This window comes from Rana temporaria, chromosome 5 (genome assembly GCF_905171775.1).
Source record: "Rana temporaria chromosome 5, aRanTem1.1, whole genome shotgun sequence".
Lineage (NCBI taxonomy): Eukaryota > Metazoa > Chordata > Amphibia > Anura > Ranidae > Rana > Rana temporaria.
Window position 1 is genome coordinate 198,174,749 of NC_053493.1, and position 25,027 is coordinate 198,199,775.

Below are 25,027 nucleotides of genomic sequence, written 5' to 3' on the forward strand. Positions count from 1 at the left end.
CTGTTCACCTTTGGCTGTTAAGAGACAGCGATTTTATGTCTCTTCCTTATGCGCTCCAGCATACGTCATCATGCTGGAGCGCACTATTTGCGTGCGCATTTGTTTTGGGACACGTGAACCGGAGGTGATGCCAGGGGTCAGCTTTGACTCTTTTCACCTCCGGTGGAAATGTAGCTATTTAAGTCAGCGCTGACGATGGACATGTCAGACGCTGGCTTGGACGGCTGAAGGAAGGACCATACAACTTTATGCGAGACGCCAGCATACGGACTTCACTCGTCCTTATGCTGTTACTATTCAGCAAAGGTAATTACTCCTTGATTCAATGAATCAATGCCCCACTTAGACTATCTAGCCACATGCACCATTCTAAAATATTAAATTCTTTTCTTATTCATTTCTTTTTAGAATCTAAGTGGTAATATGTGGTATTGTCTTTGAACCACTCTACTAATACTACCCTGAAGTGTAATTCAACGGAGGCATTATATCCCCTAATTACAACAGGAAACATCACTGTACTATATATAATTTTTTTCTATCACCATTTAAGGTAAAAATTCTTGCTTATCTCTCTATCCATTTTTCATATATATATACAGACAGCTGCCCTACTATGACAATAGTTACAGGCACTGTGTCCTATTATTTATATATAGGACAATCATTAGTTTCTGATATATCTATATATATATATATATACTTATTTTTCATCTATAGAACTTTGTGGGAACCTATTGGGAACCTCTGTGGATCCATCTGGCAGCACTAAGTTTAACCTTGCTACTATAGAGGTAAACATCTCCATTGAGCTTTCATTAGATATTTTCTTTTCCATTATTATTAAATGCATAAACAATTTATTTATACAATATATATTTATAGACATATTTTTCAATATTCTCTACTATTACCTTTATCTTTTTGCTTGCTTCTAGGAAGAATATAGATACAATTTTTTGTCATCTGTATCTTCTCCTTCTTTGTGGGAGGAAATCCTCATAAACATTTCATTGTCCGCACCTGCTAAAATCAAGTGGATCTGGCTTCCATTGATTATAAGTGGAGTAACTAATCTCCTGATTGCATCCAGTGCTTCTTTGCTGATTCCTAGGCAGGCTTTTCTGCCCAGTTTTCGGAGCTCTTTTTAACGGAAATGGTAAGCGCACTATATATTCCCCTTTATGTATACATGTGTTAAAAACACACATTTTTTCAAATGTTTAAAATAAAACATATTAAATTATTGTATTATATCTGTATTAATGATGAATCTTTATGTCATACACAGACCGCTACATGCATTAAAGGAACAGGAACATTATGCAAGCCCTGATGAAGCACATATAGTGCGAAACTAGTTGGCAAAATTCGCATTAATCTTCCTTAAAATAACCAATCTCCCCTATACCTTGTTTTTCATGTAATTGTGGTTCTGACCATATATATATCTCATTGTGTTAATGACTGTATGAAATATGATATTTTATATTTATATTTACATGATTAAATTATTTTTGATACTACTTTAAACCTTGTGTTTTGTGCGCCTACCTTTGATACCAAGAGCAACACATCTCACATCAAAAAATCCCTATATTCGGAGAGGAACTGACCTCCCCTAATATATGCCAACTCCTTTTTATTTTTTACAAATTTTGATGGGATTGTGAGTGACTGCTGCTCGAGAGGAAGTCATTCATTCACTTACATAATTTATTTCTTGACTTTACCTTGGGTGTAAAACCCGCAATTGAGTGATGAATGACCTCCAGTACTAAGGTGACAACAAAAAACATTAATTTTACTTACTTTGAACTTTCTATGAAACTCTAAAAAACAACCTAGGTTCAACATTGTCTGATTGTATAACTCTGTTCCGAATTAGGTATAAATACTGAGGAGAAATATTTTCTGCCTTTTTCTCTCTTGGTCTCCTTTCTCTCTCTTTCGCTACTTGCATATTTCCTCCTTTTTTCTCACTTCTATAATGTCACAGTTTTCAGGCTTGGATTGGGAGAAGTTTTTGGATTCTATCCAAAATTCTTACAAATCCCAAGCAAAGACGGAAGTAGGACTCGATGTCTTCTTTCTGAAACTTAAAAAATTAATGGAAAGAAAATCCAACTTAGGTTGGCATATTCGATTTTTTGATCGATATCTGAAAGAAAAGGTCAATCCTCAAGGATTGAGAGTGCAAATTTTCCCCACGTTTGAAATGACTGAATCAGCACTAAAAGACAAATGGGAGGAAAATTTGAATACATGTTCTTCTAACATGATGATAATGCTGAGGGACAAACACATTATTGATCTTGCAGAATTGGATAGGGAGATTGAAAACTTGCGTAGTTCAAGCAATCACTTAACCTCTAGTAGTGAATATCAGAAAAAGGAATCAGACTTGATACAGCATTTAGAAAACTACAATAAGAACGTAATTATGAGGAAGGACCAAAAGTTCTATAAGGATCAACTAGCATTTGCAGGAGGTTATGCATACAAGTGGCATCACAATCCTAATCAGAAGGGAAAGAAAACCTTTAGACGTAATAATCAATATGAACCGACTGCATATAAATCTGATTCAGATGTATCAGCTTCATCCTCTTCTATTTCTTCACAGAGAACCATCCCAAAACCCTTTCGAGGACCAGCAGGACGAGGACGTGCACCCAAACGCGGTAACGGTGGTGGGCATAACGCACAAGGGGGGACACTCAAAAAACGCATGGTCTCTCCTCAGGCTCCCACTGACCAACCCATAAAGAACCAAGAGTTGGGAATAGACACAAGTGGTGACCTGGTGGTGGGTAACACTCCTTTGGTAATGTTCTCTAATGAAAGGGAAACTATAAGTCAAAAAGAACAGGGAGCTATTCCCAAAACTAGTAATAGACAAACCAACCTAGGTAATATCCCTTTAGGACCTTGCCTAATTCCGTCTACACCACTACCGACAATGAAACTGGGAAAAATGGATCCTTTTGTAGTAAAACAGATACAGCTGACTCAGGATTAGACATTGTAAACCTTTCAACATACAATCTTTCCCCCACTGAGATTGAGGTGCTGAGACTGGGTCTCAGTTTCTGCCCCTCACAAAAAGTGGATAAATTTACTTTAATTAAAGATCTACATTTGTTTGCCAGAAACCTTACATATAAATTTATGTTTGACACCGATAGGGGACGTATAGCCTCTAGGGAAGAGGAACTATACAAAGACTTCAAAGTACAAGACTTTAGGGCGTTAAAAATCCTAATCCAACTGTTGGATGAAAACGAGAGCTCGGAAGATCTAATTGATCTCTCTGACGAAGCTGAACTAGAGGTAGAACCGATCTCAGAACCATGTAAGTTTAAGACAAAATCACAAAGATTCCCTAATCTACAAACTTCCCCAGCAGTATGGGCCTTCCTTAAGCAAACAAGGAAACAAATTGAAAATCTAGTAATCCCTAAAATCACTGATAACAATCTATCAAGACAGCAACAACAAGCACTTACCCAACTCACTAGTAACAGTGATTTGGTGATAAAACCTTCTGATAAAGGGGGTAATGTGGTTGTAATGACCAAGACTCAGTATATCAGAATGTGTGACAAAATTTTATGCAATGGTAACTGGTATCGGACAATATCGGAAGATGACGTTCCAAAAGCCAGATCCAGTTATATTTCTCTGATCTCGTTAGCATTTCAACAAGGTCTGATTGATCAAGACCTTAGGGAATATTTAGAGATTAAATGGCCAATAACTCCTACGTTTTATTCACTGCCAAAAATACATAAGGACATCAGGGTTCCACCTGGCCGTCCTATTATCTCGGGTATAGGCAGCCATACGGAAACTGCAAGTAAGTATGTTGATATGCAATTGAGACCTCATGTAATGGCATTGCCATCATATCTCAAAGATACATTGGAACTTCTTAAAATAGTGGAAGGTATGAGTGTACCCCCAGGATCAATTTTGGCAGCAATAGACGTGGAGGCCCTTTACTCCAGTATCCCGCATACAAAGGGGATCCAAGTTGTTTCCCAATTTTTGCGTGAGCAAGATCACAATAATTGGAAATTGTGTAATTTCGTTACAACTCTATTGGAGCATATACTGACTAACAATGTCTTTGTTTTCAATGGCTCAACCTACCTCCAGGTACAGGGTGTGGCGATGGGGACTTCCTGTGCCCCATCGTATGCCACCCTGTACCTGGGGGGGTGGGAAAGAGCCATCTTTTCGGATGACTCCGCCACGATATACCTCCGCCACATCCTACTGTGGCGGAGGTATATCGATGATGTTTTAGTCGTCTGGACTGGTGGCGCGGACTTATTAGGTAAATTTATGGAATACTTATCCATTAACGATTACAACCTAAAATTTACTATCCAGTCAGATACAAAAAGCATCCCCTTCCTCGATTTAACAATTTCAATAAATGATGATGGTACCCTTTACACTAATCTGTATAGAAAGGAAACAGCAGGAAATACTATTCTTCACTACTCTAGCTCGCATCCAAGATCCTTGGTGCGAAGCATTCCTTACAGTCAGTACCTAAGACTTCGGCGTAATTGTGCAAAGGAGGAGGATTTTGAAAAAGAAGCATCTGCCCTTTATTCACGACTTCTACTGAGAGGATATAGTAAAAAGGTTCTGAAACAAGCATATATAAAATCTAAGACAAATACCAGAGATGCATTATTATTTAAGCAGAGGGAAAAAGAGCACAATCCGACAACCAAACTCATAACCACATTTAGCTCTGATCAAAACATCTTTCGCCAATTGGTTAGTCATAATTGGCATTTTCTTGCCGAAGACCCTATTATCTCAAAATACATTTCTCAGAGACCTGAAATTGTTTATAGGAAATGTAGATCCATTAAGGACGGCCTTACACATAGCCATCTGGTACCTGATGCTCCGGATCTTCAGGAACCTGAGACACCAGGTACGTATAAGTGCGGACAATGTGATGTTTGCCCTTGGATTGAGGAAGGAGACGGCTGTTTCCTCCCTAGAGGAGGTTTCCTTAAGTCCAAGAGGCATGCTAATTGTACAACCATAGGCATTGTATATCTTGCTAAATGTCGCTGCGGCGCATTCTATATAGGAAAGACGAAGAGAACCTTTGCGAGAAGAATTAAAGACCATCTTTATTATCTAGATGCGGGATTGCTCTATACTCCTATTTGCAAACATGTAGGCTTGCACCATAGCTATGACCCTTCATTTATTTCTTTCTTCGCTTTGGAAGTCATCCCCCTACCAGAAAGAGGTGGGGATTTTGACAAAAAAATCCTCCAACGCGAGGCTCGTTGGATTTTTGACCAGCGAGCCACATATTCACCAGGGCTTAATACATCGCTGTCATTCAAACCCTTCTTATAAGTAAAGCCTATGAGCTGTCCATTATTATTTCCTTACATGACAACTAGTTGTCACTTGTTTTGAATCACAGAGATGTCATTTAAAGACCCCGCATATATAATCTATTCTTAGTTGCTATATATAGGTCATTGGCAGGTCTGCCTCTACATTGTGTTTGCATACTGTATAGTCAGAGGATCCTCCGAGAGATATTTAACTTCTTATCTACTGTGATGGCTCTATTGCTCCGCCTCTTGCGTCTAACTCATATATATATAATCTCTGTACCTTTTGTATTTTTACATTTATGGTGTTATGCTTGGTTTTGTTTTATTTGATCTTTTTCTATCTGTTGTTGATTTATTTTGCATCCATTGTTGATTATCTCTCTTGCTCTGTCCGGCTGTATGATAAGATAAAATAGCTGGACAGCATTAAAATCCCTAATAATCGTGATTATTATGGACACTGCTTCTATCAATCTTCTCCTCTAGGTAGACAATGTAAAAATGAACCCTTATCGGATGTTTATTTTTGTAAAATTAAGAAACAAACTCTGGCCTGTTTCTCTGGAGTTATATATATGTCTAATTGTATATATTTTATTTACTCTTTCATATCAAATTATTATTTCCGTTTTTCGAACTCTGAGCTGTATGATTCATTACGCAGGGGGCTTCTGGATGCAGGGGGAGGTTAAACTTTTCACTAAGCGTGATGCGGCCAATCACATGTCCCAACACAGGGGGCGCGGCCTCTTAGACGCCTCTGTTTCCCATCAGTAATTTCAGATGGGACGCGCACGCACATCCAGCCAACTGTTCACCTTTGGCTGTTAAGAGACAGCGATTTTATGTCTCTTCCTTATGCGCTCCAGCATACGTCATCATGCTGGAGCGCACTATTTGCGTGCGCATTTGTTTTGGGACACGTGAACCGGAGGTGATGCCAGGGGTCAGCTTTGACTCTTTTCACCTCCGGTGGAAATGTAGCTATTTAAGTCAGCGCTGACGATGGACATGTCAGACGCTGGCTTGGACGGCTGAAGGAAGGACCATACAACTTTATGCGAGACGCCAGCATACGGACTTCACTCGTCCTTATGCTGTTACTATTCAGCAAAGGTAATTACTCCTTGATTCAATGAATCAATGCCCCACTTAGACTATCTAGCCACATGCACCATTCTAAAATATTAAATTCTTTTCTTATTCATTTCTTTTTAGAATCTAAGTGGTAATATGTGGTATTGTCTTTGAACCACTCTACTAATACTACCCTGAAGTGTAATTCAACGGAGGCATTATATCCCCTAATTACAACAGGAAACATCACTGTACTATATATAATTTTTTTCTATCACCATTTAAGGTAAAAATTCTTGCTTATCTCTCTATCCATTTTTCATATATATATACAGACAGCTGCCCTACTATGACAATAGTTACAGGCACTGTGTCCTATTATTTATATATAGGACAATCATTAGTTTCTGATATATCTATATATATATATATATACTTATTTTTCATCTATAGAACTTTGTGGGAACCTATTGGGAACCTCTGTGGATCCATCTGGCAGCACTAAGTTTAACCTTGCTACTATAGAGGTAAACATCTCCATTGAGCTTTCATTAGATATTTTCTTTTCCATTATTATTAAATGCATAAACAATTTATTTATACAATATATATTTATAGACATATTTTTCAATATTCTCTACTATTACCTTTATCTTTTTGCTTGCTTCTAGGAAGAATATAGATACAATTTTTTGTCATCTGTATCTTCTCCTTCTTTGTGGGAGGAAATCCTCATAAACATTTCATTGTCCGCACCTGCTAAAATCAAGTGGATCTGGCTTCCATTGATTATAAGTGGAGTAACTAATCTCCTGATTGCATCCAGTGCTTCTTTGCTGATTCCTAGGCAGGCTTTTCTGCCCAGTTTTCGGAGCTCTTTTTAACGGAAATGGTAAGCGCACTATATATTCCCCTTTATGTATACATGTGTTAAAAACACACATTTTTTCAAATGTTTAAAATAAAACATATTAAATTATTGTATTATATCTGTATTAATGATGAATCTTTATGTCATACACAGACCGCTACATGCATTAAAGGAACAGGAACATTATGCAAGCCCTGATGAAGCACATATAGTGCGAAACTAGTTGGCAAAATTCGCATTAATCTTCCTTAAAATAACCAATCTCCCCTATACCTTGTTTTTCATGTAATTGTGGTTCTGACCATATATATATCTCATTGTGTTAATGACTGTATGAAATATGATATTTTATATTTATATTTACATGATTAAATTATTTTTGATACTACTTTAAACCTTGTGTTTTGTGCGCCTACCTTTGATACCAAGAGCAACACATCTCACATCAAAAAATCCCTATATTCGGAGAGGAACTGACCTCCCCTAATATATGCCAACTCCTTTTTATTTTTTACAAATTTTGATGGGATTGTGAGTGACTGCTGCTCGAGAGGAAGTCATTCATTCACTTACATAATTTATTTCTTGACTTTACCTTGGGTGTAAAACCCGCAATTGAGTGATGAATGACCTCCAGTACTAAGGTGACAACAAAAAACATTAATTTTACTTACTTTGAACTTTCTATGAAACTCTAAAAAACAACCTAGGTTCAACATTGTCTGATTGTATAACTCTGTTCCGAATTAGGTATAAATACTGAGGAGAAATATTTTCTGCCTTTTTCTCTCTTGGTCTCCTTTCTCTCTCTTTCGCTACTTGCATATTTCCTCCTTTTTTCTCACTTCTATAATGTCACAGTTTTCAGGCTTGGATTGGGAGAAGTTTTTGGATACTATCCAAAATTCTTACAAATCCCAAGCAAAGACGGAAGTAGGACTCGATGTCTTCTTTCTGAAACTTAAAAAATTAATGGAAAGAAAATCCAACTTAGGTTGGCATATTCGATTTTTTGATCGATATCTGAAAGAAAAGGTCAATCCTCAAGGATTGAGAGTGCAAATTTTCCCCACGTTTGAAATGACTGAATCAGCACTAAAAGACAAATGGGAGGAAAATTTGAATACATGTTCTTCTAACATGATGATAATGCTGAGGGACAAACACATTATTGATCTTGCAGAATTGGATAGGGAGATTGAAAACTTGCGTAGTTCAAGCAATCACTTAACCTCTAGTAGTGAATATCAGAAAAAGGAATCAGACTTGATACAGCATTTAGAAAACTACAATAAGAACGTAATTATGAGGAAGGACCAAAAGTTCTATAAGGATCAACTAGCATTTGCAGGAGGTTATGCATACAAGTGGCATCACAATCCTAATCAGAAGGGAAAGAAAACCTTTAGACGTAATAATCAATATGAACCGACTGCATATAAATCTGATTCAGATGTATCAGCTTCATCCTCTTCTATTTCTTCACAGAGAACCATCCCAAAACCCTTTCGAGGACCAGCAGGACGAGGACGTGCACCCAAACGCGGTAACGGTGGTGGGCATAACGCACAAGGGGGGACACTCAAAAAACGCATGGTCTCTCCTCAGGCTCCCACTGACCAACCCATAAAGAACCAAGAGTTGGGAATAGACACAAGTGGTGACCTGGTGGTGGGTAACACTCCTTTGGTAATGTTCTCTAATGAAAGGGAAACTATAAGTCAAAAAGAACAGGGAGCTATTCCCAAAACTAGTAATAGACAAACCAACCTAGGTAATATCCCTTTAGGACCTTGCCTAATTCCGTCTACACCACTACCGACAATGAAACTGGGAAAAATGGATCCTTTTGTAGTAAAACAGATACAGCTGACTCAGGATTAGACATTGTAAACCTTTCAACATACAATCTTTCCCCCACTGAGATTGAGGTGCTGAGACTGGGTCTCAGTTTCTGCCCCTCACAAAAAGTGGATAAATTTACTTTAATTAAAGATCTACATTTGTTTGCCAGAAACCTTACATATAAATTTATGTTTGACACCGATAGGGGACGTATAGCCTCTAGGGAAGAGGAACTATACAAAGACTTCAAAGTACAAGACTTTAGGGCGTTAAAAATCCTAATCCAACTGTTGGATGAAAACGAGAGCTCGGAAGATCTAATTGATCTCTCTGACGAAGCTGAACTAGAGGTAGAACCGATCTCAGAACCATGTAAGTTTAAGACAAAATCACAAAGATTCCCTAATCTACAAACTTCCCCAGCAGTATGGGCCTTCCTTAAGCAAACAAGGAAACAAATTGAAAATCTAGTAATCCCTAAAATCACTGATAACAATCTATCAAGACAGCAACAACAAGCACTTACCCAACTCACTAGTAACAGTGATTTGGTGATAAAACCTTCTGATAAAGGGGGTAATGTGGTTGTAATGACCAAGACTCAGTATATCAGAATGTGTGACAAAATTTTATGCAATGGTAACTGGTATCGGACAATATCGGAAGATGACGTTCCAAAAGCCAGATCCAGTTATATTTCTCTGATCTCGTTAGCATTTCAACAAGGTCTGATTGATCAAGACCTTAGGGAATATTTAGAGATTAAATGGCCAATAACTCCTACGTTTTATTCACTGCCAAAAATACATAAGGACATCAGGGTTCCACCTGGCCGTCCTATTATCTCGGGTATAGGCAGCCATACGGAAACTGCAAGTAAGTATGTTGATATGCAATTGAGACCTCATGTAATGGCATTGCCATCATATCTCAAAGATACATTGGAACTTCTTAAAATAGTGGAAGGTATGAGTGTACCCCCAGGATCAATTTTGGCAGCAATAGACGTGGAGGCCCTTTACTCCAGTATCCCGCATACAAAGGGGATCCAAGTTGTTTCCCAATTTTTGCGTGAGCAAGATCACAATAATTGGAAATTGTGTAATTTCGTTACAACTCTATTGGAGCATATACTGACTAACAATGTCTTTGTTTTCAATGGCTCAACCTACCTCCAGGTACAGGGTGTGGCGATGGGGACTTCCTGTGCCCCATCGTATGCCACCCTGTACCTGGGGGGGTGGGAAAGAGCCATCTTTTCGGATGACTCCGCCACGATATACCTCCGCCACATCCTACTGTGGCGGAGGTATATCGATGATGTTTTAGTCGTCTGGACTGGTGGCGCGGACTTATTAGGTAAATTTATGGAATACTTATCCATTAACGATTACAACCTAAAATTTACTATCCAGTCAGATACAAAAAGCATCCCCTTCCTCGATTTAACAATTTCAATAAATGATGATGGTACCCTTTACACTAATCTGTATAGAAAGGAAACAGCAGGAAATACTATTCTTCACTACTCTAGCTCGCATCCAAGATCCTTGGTGCGAAGCATTCCTTACAGTCAGTACCTAAGACTTCGGCGTAATTGTGCAAAGGAGGAGGATTTTGAAAAAGAAGCATCTGCCCTTTATTCACGACTTCTACTGAGAGGATATAGTAAAAAGGTTCTGAAACAAGCATATATAAAATCTAAGACAAATACCAGAGATGCATTATTATTTAAGCAGAGGGAAAAAGAGCACAATCCGACAACCAAACTCATAACCACATTTAGCTCTGATCAAAACATCTTTCGCCAATTGGTTAGTCATAATTGGCATTTTCTTGCCGAAGACCCTATTATCTCAAAATACATTTCTCAGAGACCTGAAATTGTTTATAGGAAATGTAGATCCATTAAGGACGGCCTTACACATAGCCATCTGGTACCTGATGCTCCGGATCTTCAGGAACCTGAGACACCAGGTACGTATAAGTGCGGACAATGTGATGTTTGCCCTTGGATTGAGGAAGGAGACGGCTGTTTCCTCCCTAGAGGAGGTTTCCTTAAGTCCAAGAGGCATGCTAATTGTACAACCATAGGCATTGTATATCTTGCTAAATGTCGCTGCGGCGCATTCTATATAGGAAAGACGAAGAGAACCTTTGCGAGAAGAATTAAAGACCATCTTTATTATCTAGATGCGGGATTGCTCTATACTCCTATTTGCAAACATGTAGGCTTGCACCATAGCTATGACCCTTCATTTATTTCTTTCTTCGCTTTGGAAGTCATCCCCCTACCAGAAAGAGGTGGGGATTTTGACAAAAAAATCCTCCAACGCGAGGCTCGTTGGATTTTTGACCAGCGAGCCACATATTCACCAGGGCTTAATACATCGCTGTCATTCAAACCCTTCTTATAAGTAAAGCCTATGAGCTGTCCATTATTATTTCCTTACATGACAACTAGTTGTCACTTGTTTTGAATCACAGAGATGTCATTTAAAGACCCCGCATATATAATCTATTCTTAGTTGCTATATATAGGTCATTGGCAGGTCTGCCTCTACATTGTGTTTGCATACTGTATAGTCAGAGGATCCTCCGAGAGATATTTAACTTCTTATCTACTGTGATGGCTCTATTGCTCCGCCTCTTGCGTCTAACTCATATATATATAATCTCTGTACCTTTTGTATTTTTACATTTATGGTGTTATGCTTGGTTTTGTTTTATTTGATCTTTTTCTATCTGTTGTTGATTTATTTTGCATCCATTGTTGATTATCTCTCTTGCTCTGTCCGGCTGTATGATAAGATAAAATAGCTGGACAGCATTAAAATCCCTAATAATCGTGATTATTATGGACACTGCTTCTATCAATCTTCTCCTCTAGGTAGACAATGTAAAAATGAACCCTTATCGGATGTTTATTTTTGTAAAATTAAGAAACAAACTCTGGCCTGTTTCTCTGGAGTTATATATATGTCTAATTGTATATATTTTATTTACTCTTTCATATCAAATTATTATTTCCGTTTTTCGAACTCTGAGCTGTATGATTCATTACGCAGGGGGCTTCTGGATGCAGGGGGAGGTTAAACTTTTCACTAAGCGTGATGCGGCCAATCACATGTCCCAACACAGGGGGCGCGGCCTCTTAGACGCCTCTGTTTCCCATCAGTAATTTCAGATGGGACGCGCACGCACATCCAGCCAACTGTTCACCTTTGGCTGTTAAGAGACAGCGATTTTATGTCTCTTCCTTATGCGCTCCAGCATACGTCATCATGCTGGAGCGCACTATTTGCGTGCGCATTTGTTTTGGGACACGTGAACCGGAGGTGATGCCAGGGGTCAGCTTTGACTCTTTTCACCTCCGGTGGAAATGTAGCTATTTAAGTCAGCGCTGACGATGGACATGTCAGACGCTGGCTTGGACGGCTGAAGGAAGGACCATACAACTTTATGCGAGACGCCAGCATACGGACTTCACTCGTCCTTATGCTGTTACTATTCAGCAAAGGTAATTACTCCTTGATTCAATGAATCAATGCCCCACTTAGACTATCTAGCCACATGCACCATTCTAAAATATTAAATTCTTTTCTTATTCATTTCTTTTTAGAATCTAAGTGGTAATATGTGGTATTGTCTTTGAACCACTCTACTAATACTACCCTGAAGTGTAATTCAACGGAGGCATTATATCCCCTAATTACAACAGGAAACATCACTGTACTATATATAATTTTTTTCTATCACCATTTAAGGTAAAAATTCTTGCTTATCTCTCTATCCATTTTTCATATATATATACAGACAGCTGCCCTACTATGACAATAGTTACAGGCACTGTGTCCTATTATTTATATATAGGACAATCATTAGTTTCTGATATATCTATATATATATATATATACTTATTTTTCATCTATAGAACTTTGTGGGAACCTATTGGGAACCTCTGTGGATCCATCTGGCAGCACTAAGTTTAACCTTGCTACTATAGAGGTAAACATCTCCATTGAGCTTTCATTAGATATTTTCTTTTCCATTATTATTAAATGCATAAACAATTTATTTATACAATATATATTTATAGACATATTTTTCAATATTCTCTACTATTACCTTTATCTTTTTGCTTGCTTCTAGGAAGAATATAGATACAATTTTTTGTCATCTGTATCTTCTCCTTCTTTGTGGGAGGAAATCCTCATAAACATTTCATTGTCCGCACCTGCTAAAATCAAGTGGATCTGGCTTCCATTGATTATAAGTGGAGTAACTAATCTCCTGATTGCATCCAGTGCTTCTTTGCTGATTCCTAGGCAGGCTTTTCTGCCCAGTTTTCGGAGCTCTTTTTAACGGAAATGGTAAGCGCACTATATATTCCCCTTTATGTATACATGTGTTAAAAACACACATTTTTTCAAATGTTTAAAATAAAACATATTAAATTATTGTATTATATCTGTATTAATGATGAATCTTTATGTCATACACAGACCGCTACATGCATTAAAGGAACAGGAACATTATGCAAGCCCTGATGAAGCACATATAGTGCGAAACTAGTTGGCAAAATTCGCATTAATCTTCCTTAAAATAACCAATCTCCCCTATACCTTGTTTTTCATGTAATTGTGGTTCTGACCATATATATATCTCATTGTGTTAATGACTGTATGAAATATGATATTTTATATTTATATTTACATGATTAAATTATTTTTGATACTACTTTAAACCTTGTGTTTTGTGCGCCTACCTTTGATACCAAGAGCAACACATCTCACATCAAAAAATCCCTATATTCGGAGAGGAACTGACCTCCCCTAATATATGCCAACTCCTTTTTATTTTTTACAAATTTTGATGGGATTGTGAGTGACTGCTGCTCGAGAGGAAGTCATTCATTCACTTACATAATTTATTTCTTGACTTTACCTTGGGTGTAAAACCCGCAATTGAGTGATGAATGACCTCCAGTACTAAGGTGACAACAAAAAACATTAATTTTACTTACTTTGAACTTTCTATGAAACTCTAAAAAACAACCTAGGTTCAACATTGTCTGATTGTATAACTCTGTTCCGAATTAGGTATAAATACTGAGGAGAAATATTTTCTGCCTTTTTCTCTCTTGGTCTCCTTTCTCTCTCTTTCGCTACTTGCATATTTCCTCCTTTTTTCTCACTTCTATAATGTCACAGTTTTCAGGCTTGGATTGGGAGAAGTTTTTGGATTCTATCCAAAATTCTTACAAATCCCAAGCAAAGACGGAAGTAGGACTCGATGTCTTCTTTCTGAAACTTAAAAAATTAATGGAAAGAAAATCCAACTTAGGTTGGCATATTCGATTTTTTGATCGATATCTGAAAGAAAAGGTCAATCCTCAAGGATTGAGAGTGCAAATTTTCCCCACGTTTGAAATGACTGAATCAGCACTAAAAGACAAATGGGAGGAAAATTTGAATACATGTTCTTCTAACATGATGATAATGCTGAGGGACAAACACATTATTGATCTTGCAGAATTGGATAGGGAGATTGAAAACTTGCGTAGTTCAAGCAATCACTTAACCTCTAGTAGTGAATATCAGAAAAAGGAATCAGACTTGATACAGCATTTAGAAAACTACAATAAGAACGTAATTATGAGGAAGGACCAAAAGTTCTATAAGGATCAACTAGCATTTGCAGGAGGTTATGCATACAAGTGGCATCACAATCCTAATCAGAAGGGAAAGAAAACCTTTAGACGTAATAATCAATATGAACCGACTGCATATAAATCTGATTCAGATGTATCAGCTTCATCCTCTTCTATTTCTTCACAGAGAACCATCCCAAAACCCTTTCGAGGACCAGCAGGACGAGGACGTGCACCCAAACGCGGTAACGGTGGTGGGCATAACGCACAAGGGGGGACACTCAAAAAACGCATGGTCTCTCCTCAGGCTCCCACTGACCAACCCATAAAGAACCAAGAGTTGGGAATAGACACAAGTGGTGACCTGGTGGTGGGTAACACTCCTTTGGTAATGTTCTCTAATGAAAGGGAAACTATAAGTCAAAAAGAACAGGGAGCTATTCCCAAAACTAGTAATAGACAAACCAACCTAGGTAATATCCCTTTAGGACCTTGCCTAATTCCGTCTACACCACTACCGACAATGAAACTGGGAAAAATGGATCCTTTTGTAGTAAAACAGATACAGCTGACTCAGGATTAGACATTGTAAACCTTTCAACATACAATCTTTCCCCCACTGAGATTGAGGTGCTGAGACTGGGTCTCAGTTTCTGCCCCTCACAAAAAGTGGATAAATTTACTTTAATTAAAGATCTACATTTGTTTGCCAGAAACCTTACATATAAATTTATGTTTGACACCGATAGGGGACGTATAGCCTCTAGGGAAGAGGAACTATACAAAGACTTCAAAGTACAAGACTTTAGGGCGTTAAAAATCCTAATCCAACTGTTGGATGAAAACGAGAGCTCGGAAGATCTAATTGATCTCTCTGACGAAGCTGAACTAGAGGTAGAACCGATCTCAGAACCATGTAAGTTTAAGACAAAATCACAAAGATTCCCTAATCTACAAACTTCCCCAGCAGTATGGGCCTTCCTTAAGCAAACAAGGAAACAAATTGAAAATCTAGTAATCCCTAAAATCACTGATAACAATCTATCAAGACAGCAACAACAAGCACTTACCCAACTCACTAGTAACAGTGATTTGGTGATAAAACCTTCTGATAAAGGGGGTAATGTGGTTGTAATGACCAAGACTCAGTATATCAGAATGTGTGACAAAATTTTATGCAATGGTAACTGGTATCGGACAATATCGGAAGATGACGTTCCAAAAGCCAGATCCAGTTATATTTCTCTGATCTCGTTAGCATTTCAACAAGGTCTGATTGATCAAGACCTTAGGGAATATTTAGAGATTAAATGGCCAATAACTCCTACGTTTTATTCACTGCCAAAAATACATAAGGACATCAGGGTTCCACCTGGCCGTCCTATTATCTCGGGTATAGGCAGCCATACGGAAACTGCAAGTAAGTATGTTGATATGCAATTGAGACCTCATGTAATGGCATTGCCATCATATCTCAAAGATACATTGGAACTTCTTAAAATAGTGGAAGGTATGAGTGTACCCCCAGGATCAATTTTGGCAGCAATAGACGTGGAGGCCCTTTACTCCAGTATCCCGCATACAAAGGGGATCCAAGTTGTTTCCCAATTTTTGCGTGAGCAAGATCACAATAATTGGAAATTGTGTAATTTCGTTACAACTCTATTGGAGCATATACTGACTAACAATGTCTTTGTTTTCAATGGCTCAACCTACCTCCAGGTACAGGGTGTGGCGATGGGGACTTCCTGTGCCCCATCGTATGCCACCCTGTACCTGGGGGGGTGGGAAAGAGCCATCTTTTCGGATGACTCCGCCACGATATACCTCCGCCACATCCTACTGTGGCGGAGGTATATCGATGATGTTTTAGTCGTCTGGACTGGTGGCGCGGACTTATTAGGTAAATTTATGGAATACTTATCCATTAACGATTACAACCTAAAATTTACTATCCAGTCAGATACAAAAAGCATCCCCTTCCTCGATTTAACAATTTCAATAAATGATGATGGTACCCTTTACACTAATCTGTATAGAAAGGAAACAGCAGGAAATACTATTCTTCACTACTCTAGCTCGCATCCAAGATCCTTGGTGCGAAGCATTCCTTACAGTCAGTACCTAAGACTTCGGCGTAATTGTGCAAAGGAGGAGGATTTTGAAAAAGAAGCATCTGCCCTTTATTCACGACTTCTACTGAGAGGATATAGTAAAAAGGTTCTGAAACAAGCATATATAAAATCTAAGACAAATACCAGAGATGCATTATTATTTAAGCAGAGGGAAAAAGAGCACAATCCGACAACCAAACTCATAACCACATTTAGCTCTGATCAAAACATCTTTCGCCAATTGGTTAGTCATAATTGGCATTTTCTTGCCGAAGACCCTATTATCTCAAAATACATTTCTCAGAGACCTGAAATTGTTTATAGGAAATGTAGATCCATTAAGGACGGCCTTACACATAGCCATCTGGTACCTGATGCTCCGGATCTTCAGGAACCTGAGACACCAGGTACGTATAAGTGCGGACAATGTGATGTTTGCCCTTGGATTGAGGAAGGAGACGGCTGTTTCCTCCCTAGAGGAGGTTTCCTTAAGTCCAAGAGGCATGCTAATTGTACAACCATAGGCATTGTATATCTTGCTAAATGTCGCTGCGGCGCATTCTATATAGGAAAGACGAAGAGAACCTTTGCGAGAAGAATTAAAGACCATCTTTATTATCTAGATGCGGGATTGCTCTATACTCCTATTTGCAAACATGTAGGCTTGCACCATAGCTATGACCCTTCATTTATTTCTTTCTTCGCTTTGGAAGTCATCCCCCTACCAGAAAGAGGTGGGGATTTTGACAAAAAAATCCTCCAACGCGAGGCTCGTTGGATTTTTGACCAGCGAGCCACATATTCACCAGGGCTTAATACATCGCTGTCATTCAAACCCTTCTTATAAGTAAAGCCTATGAGCTGTCCATTATTATTTCCTTACATGACAACTAGTTGTCACTTGTTTTGAATCACAGAGATGTCATTTAAAGACCCCGCATATATAATCTATTCTTAGTTGCTATATATAGGTCATTGGCAGGTCTGCCTCTACATTGTGTTTGCATACTGTATAGTCAGAGGATCCTCCGAGAGATATTTAACTTCTTATCTACTGTGATGGCTCTATTGCTCCGCCTCTTGCGTCTAACTCATATATATATAATCTCTGTACCTTTTGTATTTTTACATTTATGGTGTTATGCTTGGTTTTGTTTTATTTGATCTTTTTCTATCTGTTGTTGATTTATTTTGCATCCATTGTTGATTATCTCTCTTGCTCTGTCCGGCTGTATGATAAGATAAAATAGCTGGACAGCATTAAAATCCCTAATAATCGTGATTATTATGGACACTGCTTCTATCAATCTTCTCCTCTAGGTAGACAATGTAAAAATGAACCCTTATCGGATGTTTATTTTTGTAAAATTAAGAAACAAACTCTGGCCTGTTTCTCTGGAGTTATATATATGTCTAATTGTATATATTTTATTTACTCTTTCATATCAAATTATTATTTCCGTTTTTCGAACTCTGAGCTGTATGATTCATTACGCAGGGGGCTTCTGGATGCAGGGGGAGGTTAAACTTTTCACTAAGCGTGATGCGGCCAATCACATGTCCCAACACAGGGGGCGCGGCCTCTTAGACGCCTCTGTTTCCCATCAGTAATTTCAGATGGGACGCGCACGCACATCCAGCCAACTGTTCACCTTTGGCTGTTAAGAGACAGCGATTTTATGTCTCTTCCTTATGCGCTCCAGCATACGTCATCATGCTGGAGCGCACTATTTGCGTGCGCATTTGTTTTGGGACACGTGAACCGGAGGTGATGCCAGGGGTCAGCTTTGACTCTTTTCACCTCCGGTGGAAATGTAGCTATTTAAGTCAGCGCTGACGATGGACATGTCAGACGCTGGCTTGGACGGCTGAAGGAAGGACCATACAACTTTATGCGAGACGCCAGCATACGGACTTCACTCGTCCTTATGCTGTTACTATTCAGCAAAGGTAATTACTCCTTGATTCAATGAATCAATGCCCCACTTAGACTATCTAGCCACATGCACCATTCTAAAATATTAAATTCTTTTCTTATTCATTTCTTTTTAGAATCTAAGTGGTAATATGTGGTATTGTCTTTGAACCACTCTACTAATACTACCCTGAAGTGTAATTCAACGGAGGCATTATATCCCCTAATTACAACAGGAAACATCACTGTACTATATATAATTTTTTTCTATCACCATTTAAGGTAAAAATTCTTGCTTATCTCTCTATCCATTTTTCATATATATATACAGACAGCTGCCCTACTATGACAATAGTTACAGGCACTGTGTCCTATTATTTATATATAGGACAATCATTAGTTTCTGATATATCTATATATATATATATATATACTTATTTTTCATCTATAGAACTTTGTGGGAACCTATTGGGAACCTCTGTGGATCCATCTGGCAGCACTAAGTTTAACCTTGCTACTATAGAGGTAAACATCTCCATTGAGCTTTCATTAGATATTTTCTTTTCCATTATTATTAAATGCATAAACAATTTATTTATACAATATATATTTATAGACATATTTTTCAATATTCTCTACTATTACCTTTATCTTTTTGCTTGCTTCTAGGAAGAATATAGATACAATTTTTTGTCATCTGTATCTTCTCCTTCTTTGTGGGAGGAAATCCTCATAAACATTTCATTGTCCGCACCTGCTAAAATCAAGTGGATCTGGCTTCCATTGATTATAAGTGGAGTAACTAATCTCCTGATTGCATCCAGTGCTTCTTTGCTGATTCCTAGGCAGGCTTTTCTGCCCAGTTTTCGGAGCTCTTTTTAACGGAAATGGTAAGCGCACTATATATTCCCCTTTATGTATACATGTGTTAAAAACACACATTTTTTCAAATGTTTAAAATAAAACATATTAAATTATTGTATTATATCTGTATTAATGATGAATCTTTATGTCATACACAGACCGCTACATGCATTAAAGGAACAGGAACATTATGCAAGCCCTGATGAAGCACATATAGTGCGAAACTAGTTGGCAAAATTCGCATTAATCTTCCTTAAAATAACCAATCTCCCCTATACCTTGTTTTTCATGTAATTGTGGTTCTGACCATATATATATCTCATTGTGTTAATGACTGTATGAAATATGATATTTTATATTTATATTTACATGATTAAATTATTTTTGATACTACTTTAAACCTTGTGTTTTGTGCGCCTACCTTTGATACCAAGAGCAACACATCTCACATCAAAAAATCCCTATATTCGGAGAGGAACTGACCTCCCCTAATATATGCCAACTCCTTTTTATTTTTTACAAATTTTGATGGGATTGTGAGTGACTGCTGCTCGAGAGGAAGTCATTCATTCACTTACATAATTTATTTCTTGACTTTACCTTGGGTGTAAAACCCGCAATTGAGTGATGAATGACCTCCAGTACTAAGGTGACAACAAAAAACATTAATTTTACTTACTTTGAACTTTCTATGAAACTCTAAAAAACAACCTAGGTTCAACATTGTCTGATTGTATAACTCTGTTCCGAATTAGGTATAAATACTGAGGAGAAATATTTTCTGCCTTTTTCTCTCTTGGTCTCCTTTCTCTCTCTTTCGCTACTTGCATATTTCCTCCTTTTTTCTCACTTCTATAATGTCACAGTTTTCAGGCTTGGATTGGGAGAAGTTTTTGGATACTATCCAAAATTCTTACAAATCCCAAGCAAAGACGGAAGTAGGACTCGATGTCTTCTTTCTGAAACTTAAAAAATTAATGGAAAGAAAATCCAACTTAGGTTGGCATATTCGATTTTTTGATCGATATCTGAAAGAAAAGGTCAATCCTCAAGGATTGAGAGTGCAAATTTTCCCCACGTTTGAAATGACTGAATCAGCACTAAAAGACAAATGGGAGGAAAATTTGAATACATGTTCTTCTAACATGATGATAATGCTGAGGGACAAACACATTATTGATCTTGCAGAATTGGATAGGGAGATTGAAAACTTGCGTAGTTCAAGCAATCACTTAACCTCTAGTAGTGAATATCAGAAAAAGGAATCAGACTTGATACAGCATTTAGAAAACTACAATAAGAACGTAATTATGAGGAAGGACCAAAAGTTCTATAAGGATCAACTAGCATTTGCAGGAGGTTATGCATACAAGTGGCATCACAATCCTAATCAGAAGGGAAAGAAAACCTTTAGACGTAATAATCAATATGAACCGACTGCATATAAATCTGATTCAGATGTATCAGCTTCATCCTCTTCTATTTCTTCACAGAGAACCATCCCAAAACCCTTTCGAGGACCAGCAGGACGAGGACGTGCACCCAAACGCGGTAACGGTGGTGGGCATAACGCACAAGGGGGGACACTCAAAAAACGCATGGTCTCTCCTCAGGCTCCCACTGACCAACCCATAAAGAACCAAGAGTTGGGAATAGACACAAGTGGTGACCTGGTGGTGGGTAACACTCCTTTGGTAATGTTCTCTAATGAAAGGGAAACTATAAGTCAAAAAGAACAGGGAGCTATTCCCAAAACTAGTAATAGACAAACCAACCTAGGTAATATCCCTTTAGGACCTTGCCTAATTCCGTCTACACCACTACCGACAATGAAACTGGGAAAAATGGATCCTTTTGTAGTAAAACAGATACAGCTGACTCAGGATTAGACATTGTAAACCTTTCAACATACAATCTTTCCCCCACTGAGATTGAGGTGCTGAGACTGGGTCTCAGTTTCTGCCCCTCACAAAAAGTGGATAAATTTACTTTAATTAAAGATCTACATTTGTTTGCCAGAAACCTTACATATAAATTTATGTTTGACACCGATAGGGGACGTATAGCCTCTAGGGAAGAGGAACTATACAAAGACTTCAAAGTACAAGACTTTAGGGCGTTAAAAATCCTAATCCAACTGTTGGATGAAAACGAGAGCTCGGAAGATCTAATTGATCTCTCTGACGAAGCTGAACTAGAGGTAGAACCGATCTCAGAACCATGTAAGTTTAAGACAAAATCACAAAGATTCCCTAATCTACAAACTTCCCCAGCAGTATGGGCCTTCCTTAAGCAAACAAGGAAACAAATTGAAAATCTAGTAATCCCTAAAATCACTGATAACAATCTATCAAGACAGCAACAACAAGCACTTACCCAACTCACTAGTAACAGTGATTTGGTGATAAAACCTTCTGATAAAGGGGGTAATGTGGTTGTAATGACCAAGACTCAGTATATCAGAATGTGTGACAAAATTTTATGCAATGGTAACTGGTATCGGACAATATCGGAAGATGACGTTCCAAAAGCCAGATCCAGTTATATTTCTCTGATCTCGTTAGCATTTCAACAAGGTCTGATTGATCAAGACCTTAGGGAATATTTAGAGATTAAATGGCCAATAACTCCTACGTTTTATTCACTGCCAAAAATACATAAGGACATCAGGGTTCCACCTGGCCGTCCTATTATCTCGGGTATAGGCAGCCATACGGAAACTGCAAGTAAGTATGTTGATATGCAATTGAGACCTCATGTAATGGCATTGCCATCATATCTCAAAGATACATTGGAACTTCTTAAAATAGTGGAAGGTATGAGTGTACCCCCAGGATCAATTTTGGCAGCAATAGACGTGGAGGCCCTTTACTCCAGTATCCCGCATACAAAGGGGATCCAAGTTGTTTCCCAATTTTTGCGTGAGCAAGATCACAATAATTGGAAATTGTGTAATTTCGTTACAACTCTATTGGAGCATATACTGACTAACAATGTCTTTGTTTTCAATGGCTCAACCTACCTCCAGGTACAGGGTGTGGCGATGGGGACTTCCTGTGCCCCATCGTATGCCACCCTGTACCTGGGGGGGTGGGAAAGAGCCATCTTTTCGGATGACTCCGCCACGATATACCTCCGCCACATCCTACTGTGGCGGAGGTATATCGATGATGTTTTAGTCGTCTGGACTGGTGGCGCGGACTTATTAGGTAAATTTATGGAATACTTATCCATTAACGATTACAACCTAAAATTTACTATCCAGTCAGATACAAAAAGCATCCCCTTCCTCGATTTAACAATTTCAATAAATGATGATGGTACCCTTTACACTAATCTGTATAGAAAGGAAACAGCAGGAAATACTATTCTTCACTACTCTAGCTCGCATCCAAGATCCTTGGTGCGAAGCATTCCTTACAGTCAGTACCTAAGACTTCGGCGTAATTGTGCAAAGGAGGAGGATTTTGAAAAAGAAGCATCTGCCCTTTATTCACGACTTCTACTGAGAGGATATAGTAAAAAGGTTCTGAAACAAGCATATATAAAATCTAAGACAAATACCAGAGATGCATTATTATTTAAGCAGAGGGAAAAAGAGCACAATCCGACAACCAAACTCATAACCACATTTAGCTCTGATCAAAACATCTTTCGCCAATTGGTTAGTCATAATTGGCATTTTCTTGCCGAAGACCCTATTATCTCAAAATACATTTCTCAGAGACCTGAAATTGTTTATAGGAAATGTAGATCCATTAAGGACGGCCTTACACATAGCCATCTGGTACCTGATGCTCCGGATCTTCAGGAACCTGAGACACCAGGTACGTATAAGTGCGGACAATGTGATGTTTGCCCTTGGATTGAGGAAGGAGACGGCTGTTTCCTCCCTAGAGGAGGTTTCCTTAAGTCCAAGAGGCATGCTAATTGTACAACCATAGGCATTGTATATCTTGCTAAATGTCGCTGCGGCGCATTCTATATAGGAAAGACGAAGAGAACCTTTGCGAGAAGAATTAAAGACCATCTTTATTATCTAGATGCGGGATTGCTCTATACTCCTATTTGCAAACATGTAGGCTTGCACCATAGCTATGACCCTTCATTTATTTCTTTCTTCGCTTTGGAAGTCATCCCCCTACCAGAAAGAGGTGGGGATTTTGACAAAAAAATCCTCCAACGCGAGGCTCGTTGGATTTTTGACCAGCGAGCCACATATTCACCAGGGCTTAATACATCGCTGTCATTCAAACCCTTCTTATAAGTAAAGCCTATGAGCTGTCCATTATTATTTCCTTACATGACAACTAGTTGTCACTTGTTTTGAATCACAGAGATGTCATTTAAAGACCCCGCATATATAATCTATTCTTAGTTGCTATATATAGGTCATTGGCAGGTCTGCCTCTACATTGTGTTTGCATACTGTATAGTCAGAGGATCCTCCGAGAGATATTTAACTTCTTATCTACTGTGATGGCTCTATTGCTCCGCCTCTTGCGTCTAACTCATATATATATAATCTCTGTACCTTTTGTATTTTTACATTTATGGTGTTATGCTTGGTTTTGTTTTATTTGATCTTTTTCTATCTGTTGTTGATTTATTTTGCATCCATTGTTGATTATCTCTCTTGCTCTGTCCGGCTGTATGATAAGATAAAATAGCTGGACAGCATTAAAATCCCTAATAATCGTGATTATTATGGACACTGCTTCTATCAATCTTCTCCTCTAGGTAGACAATGTAAAAATGAACCCTTATCGGATGTTTATTTTTGTAAAATTAAGAAACAAACTCTGGCCTGTTTCTCTGGAGTTATATATATGTCTAATTGTATATATTTTATTTACTCTTTCATATCAAATTATTATTTCCGTTTTTCGAACTCTGAGCTGTATGATTCATTACGCAGGGGGCTTCTGGATGCAGGGGGAGGTTAAACTTTTCACTAAGCGTGATGCGGCCAATCACATGTCCCAACACAGGGGGCGCGGCCTCTTAGACGCCTCTGTTTCCCATCAGTAATTTCAGATGGGACGCGCACGCACATCCAGCCAACTGTTCACCTTTGGCTGTTAAGAGACAGCGATTTTATGTCTCTTCCTTATGCGCTCCAGCATACGTCATCATGCTGGAGCGCACTATTTGCGTGCGCATTTGTTTTGGGACACGTGAACCGGAGGTGATGCCAGGGGTCAGCTTTGACTCTTTTCACCTCCGGTGGAAATGTAGCTATTTAAGTCAGCGCTGACGATGGACATGTCAGACGCTGGCTTGGACGGCTGAAGGAAGGAC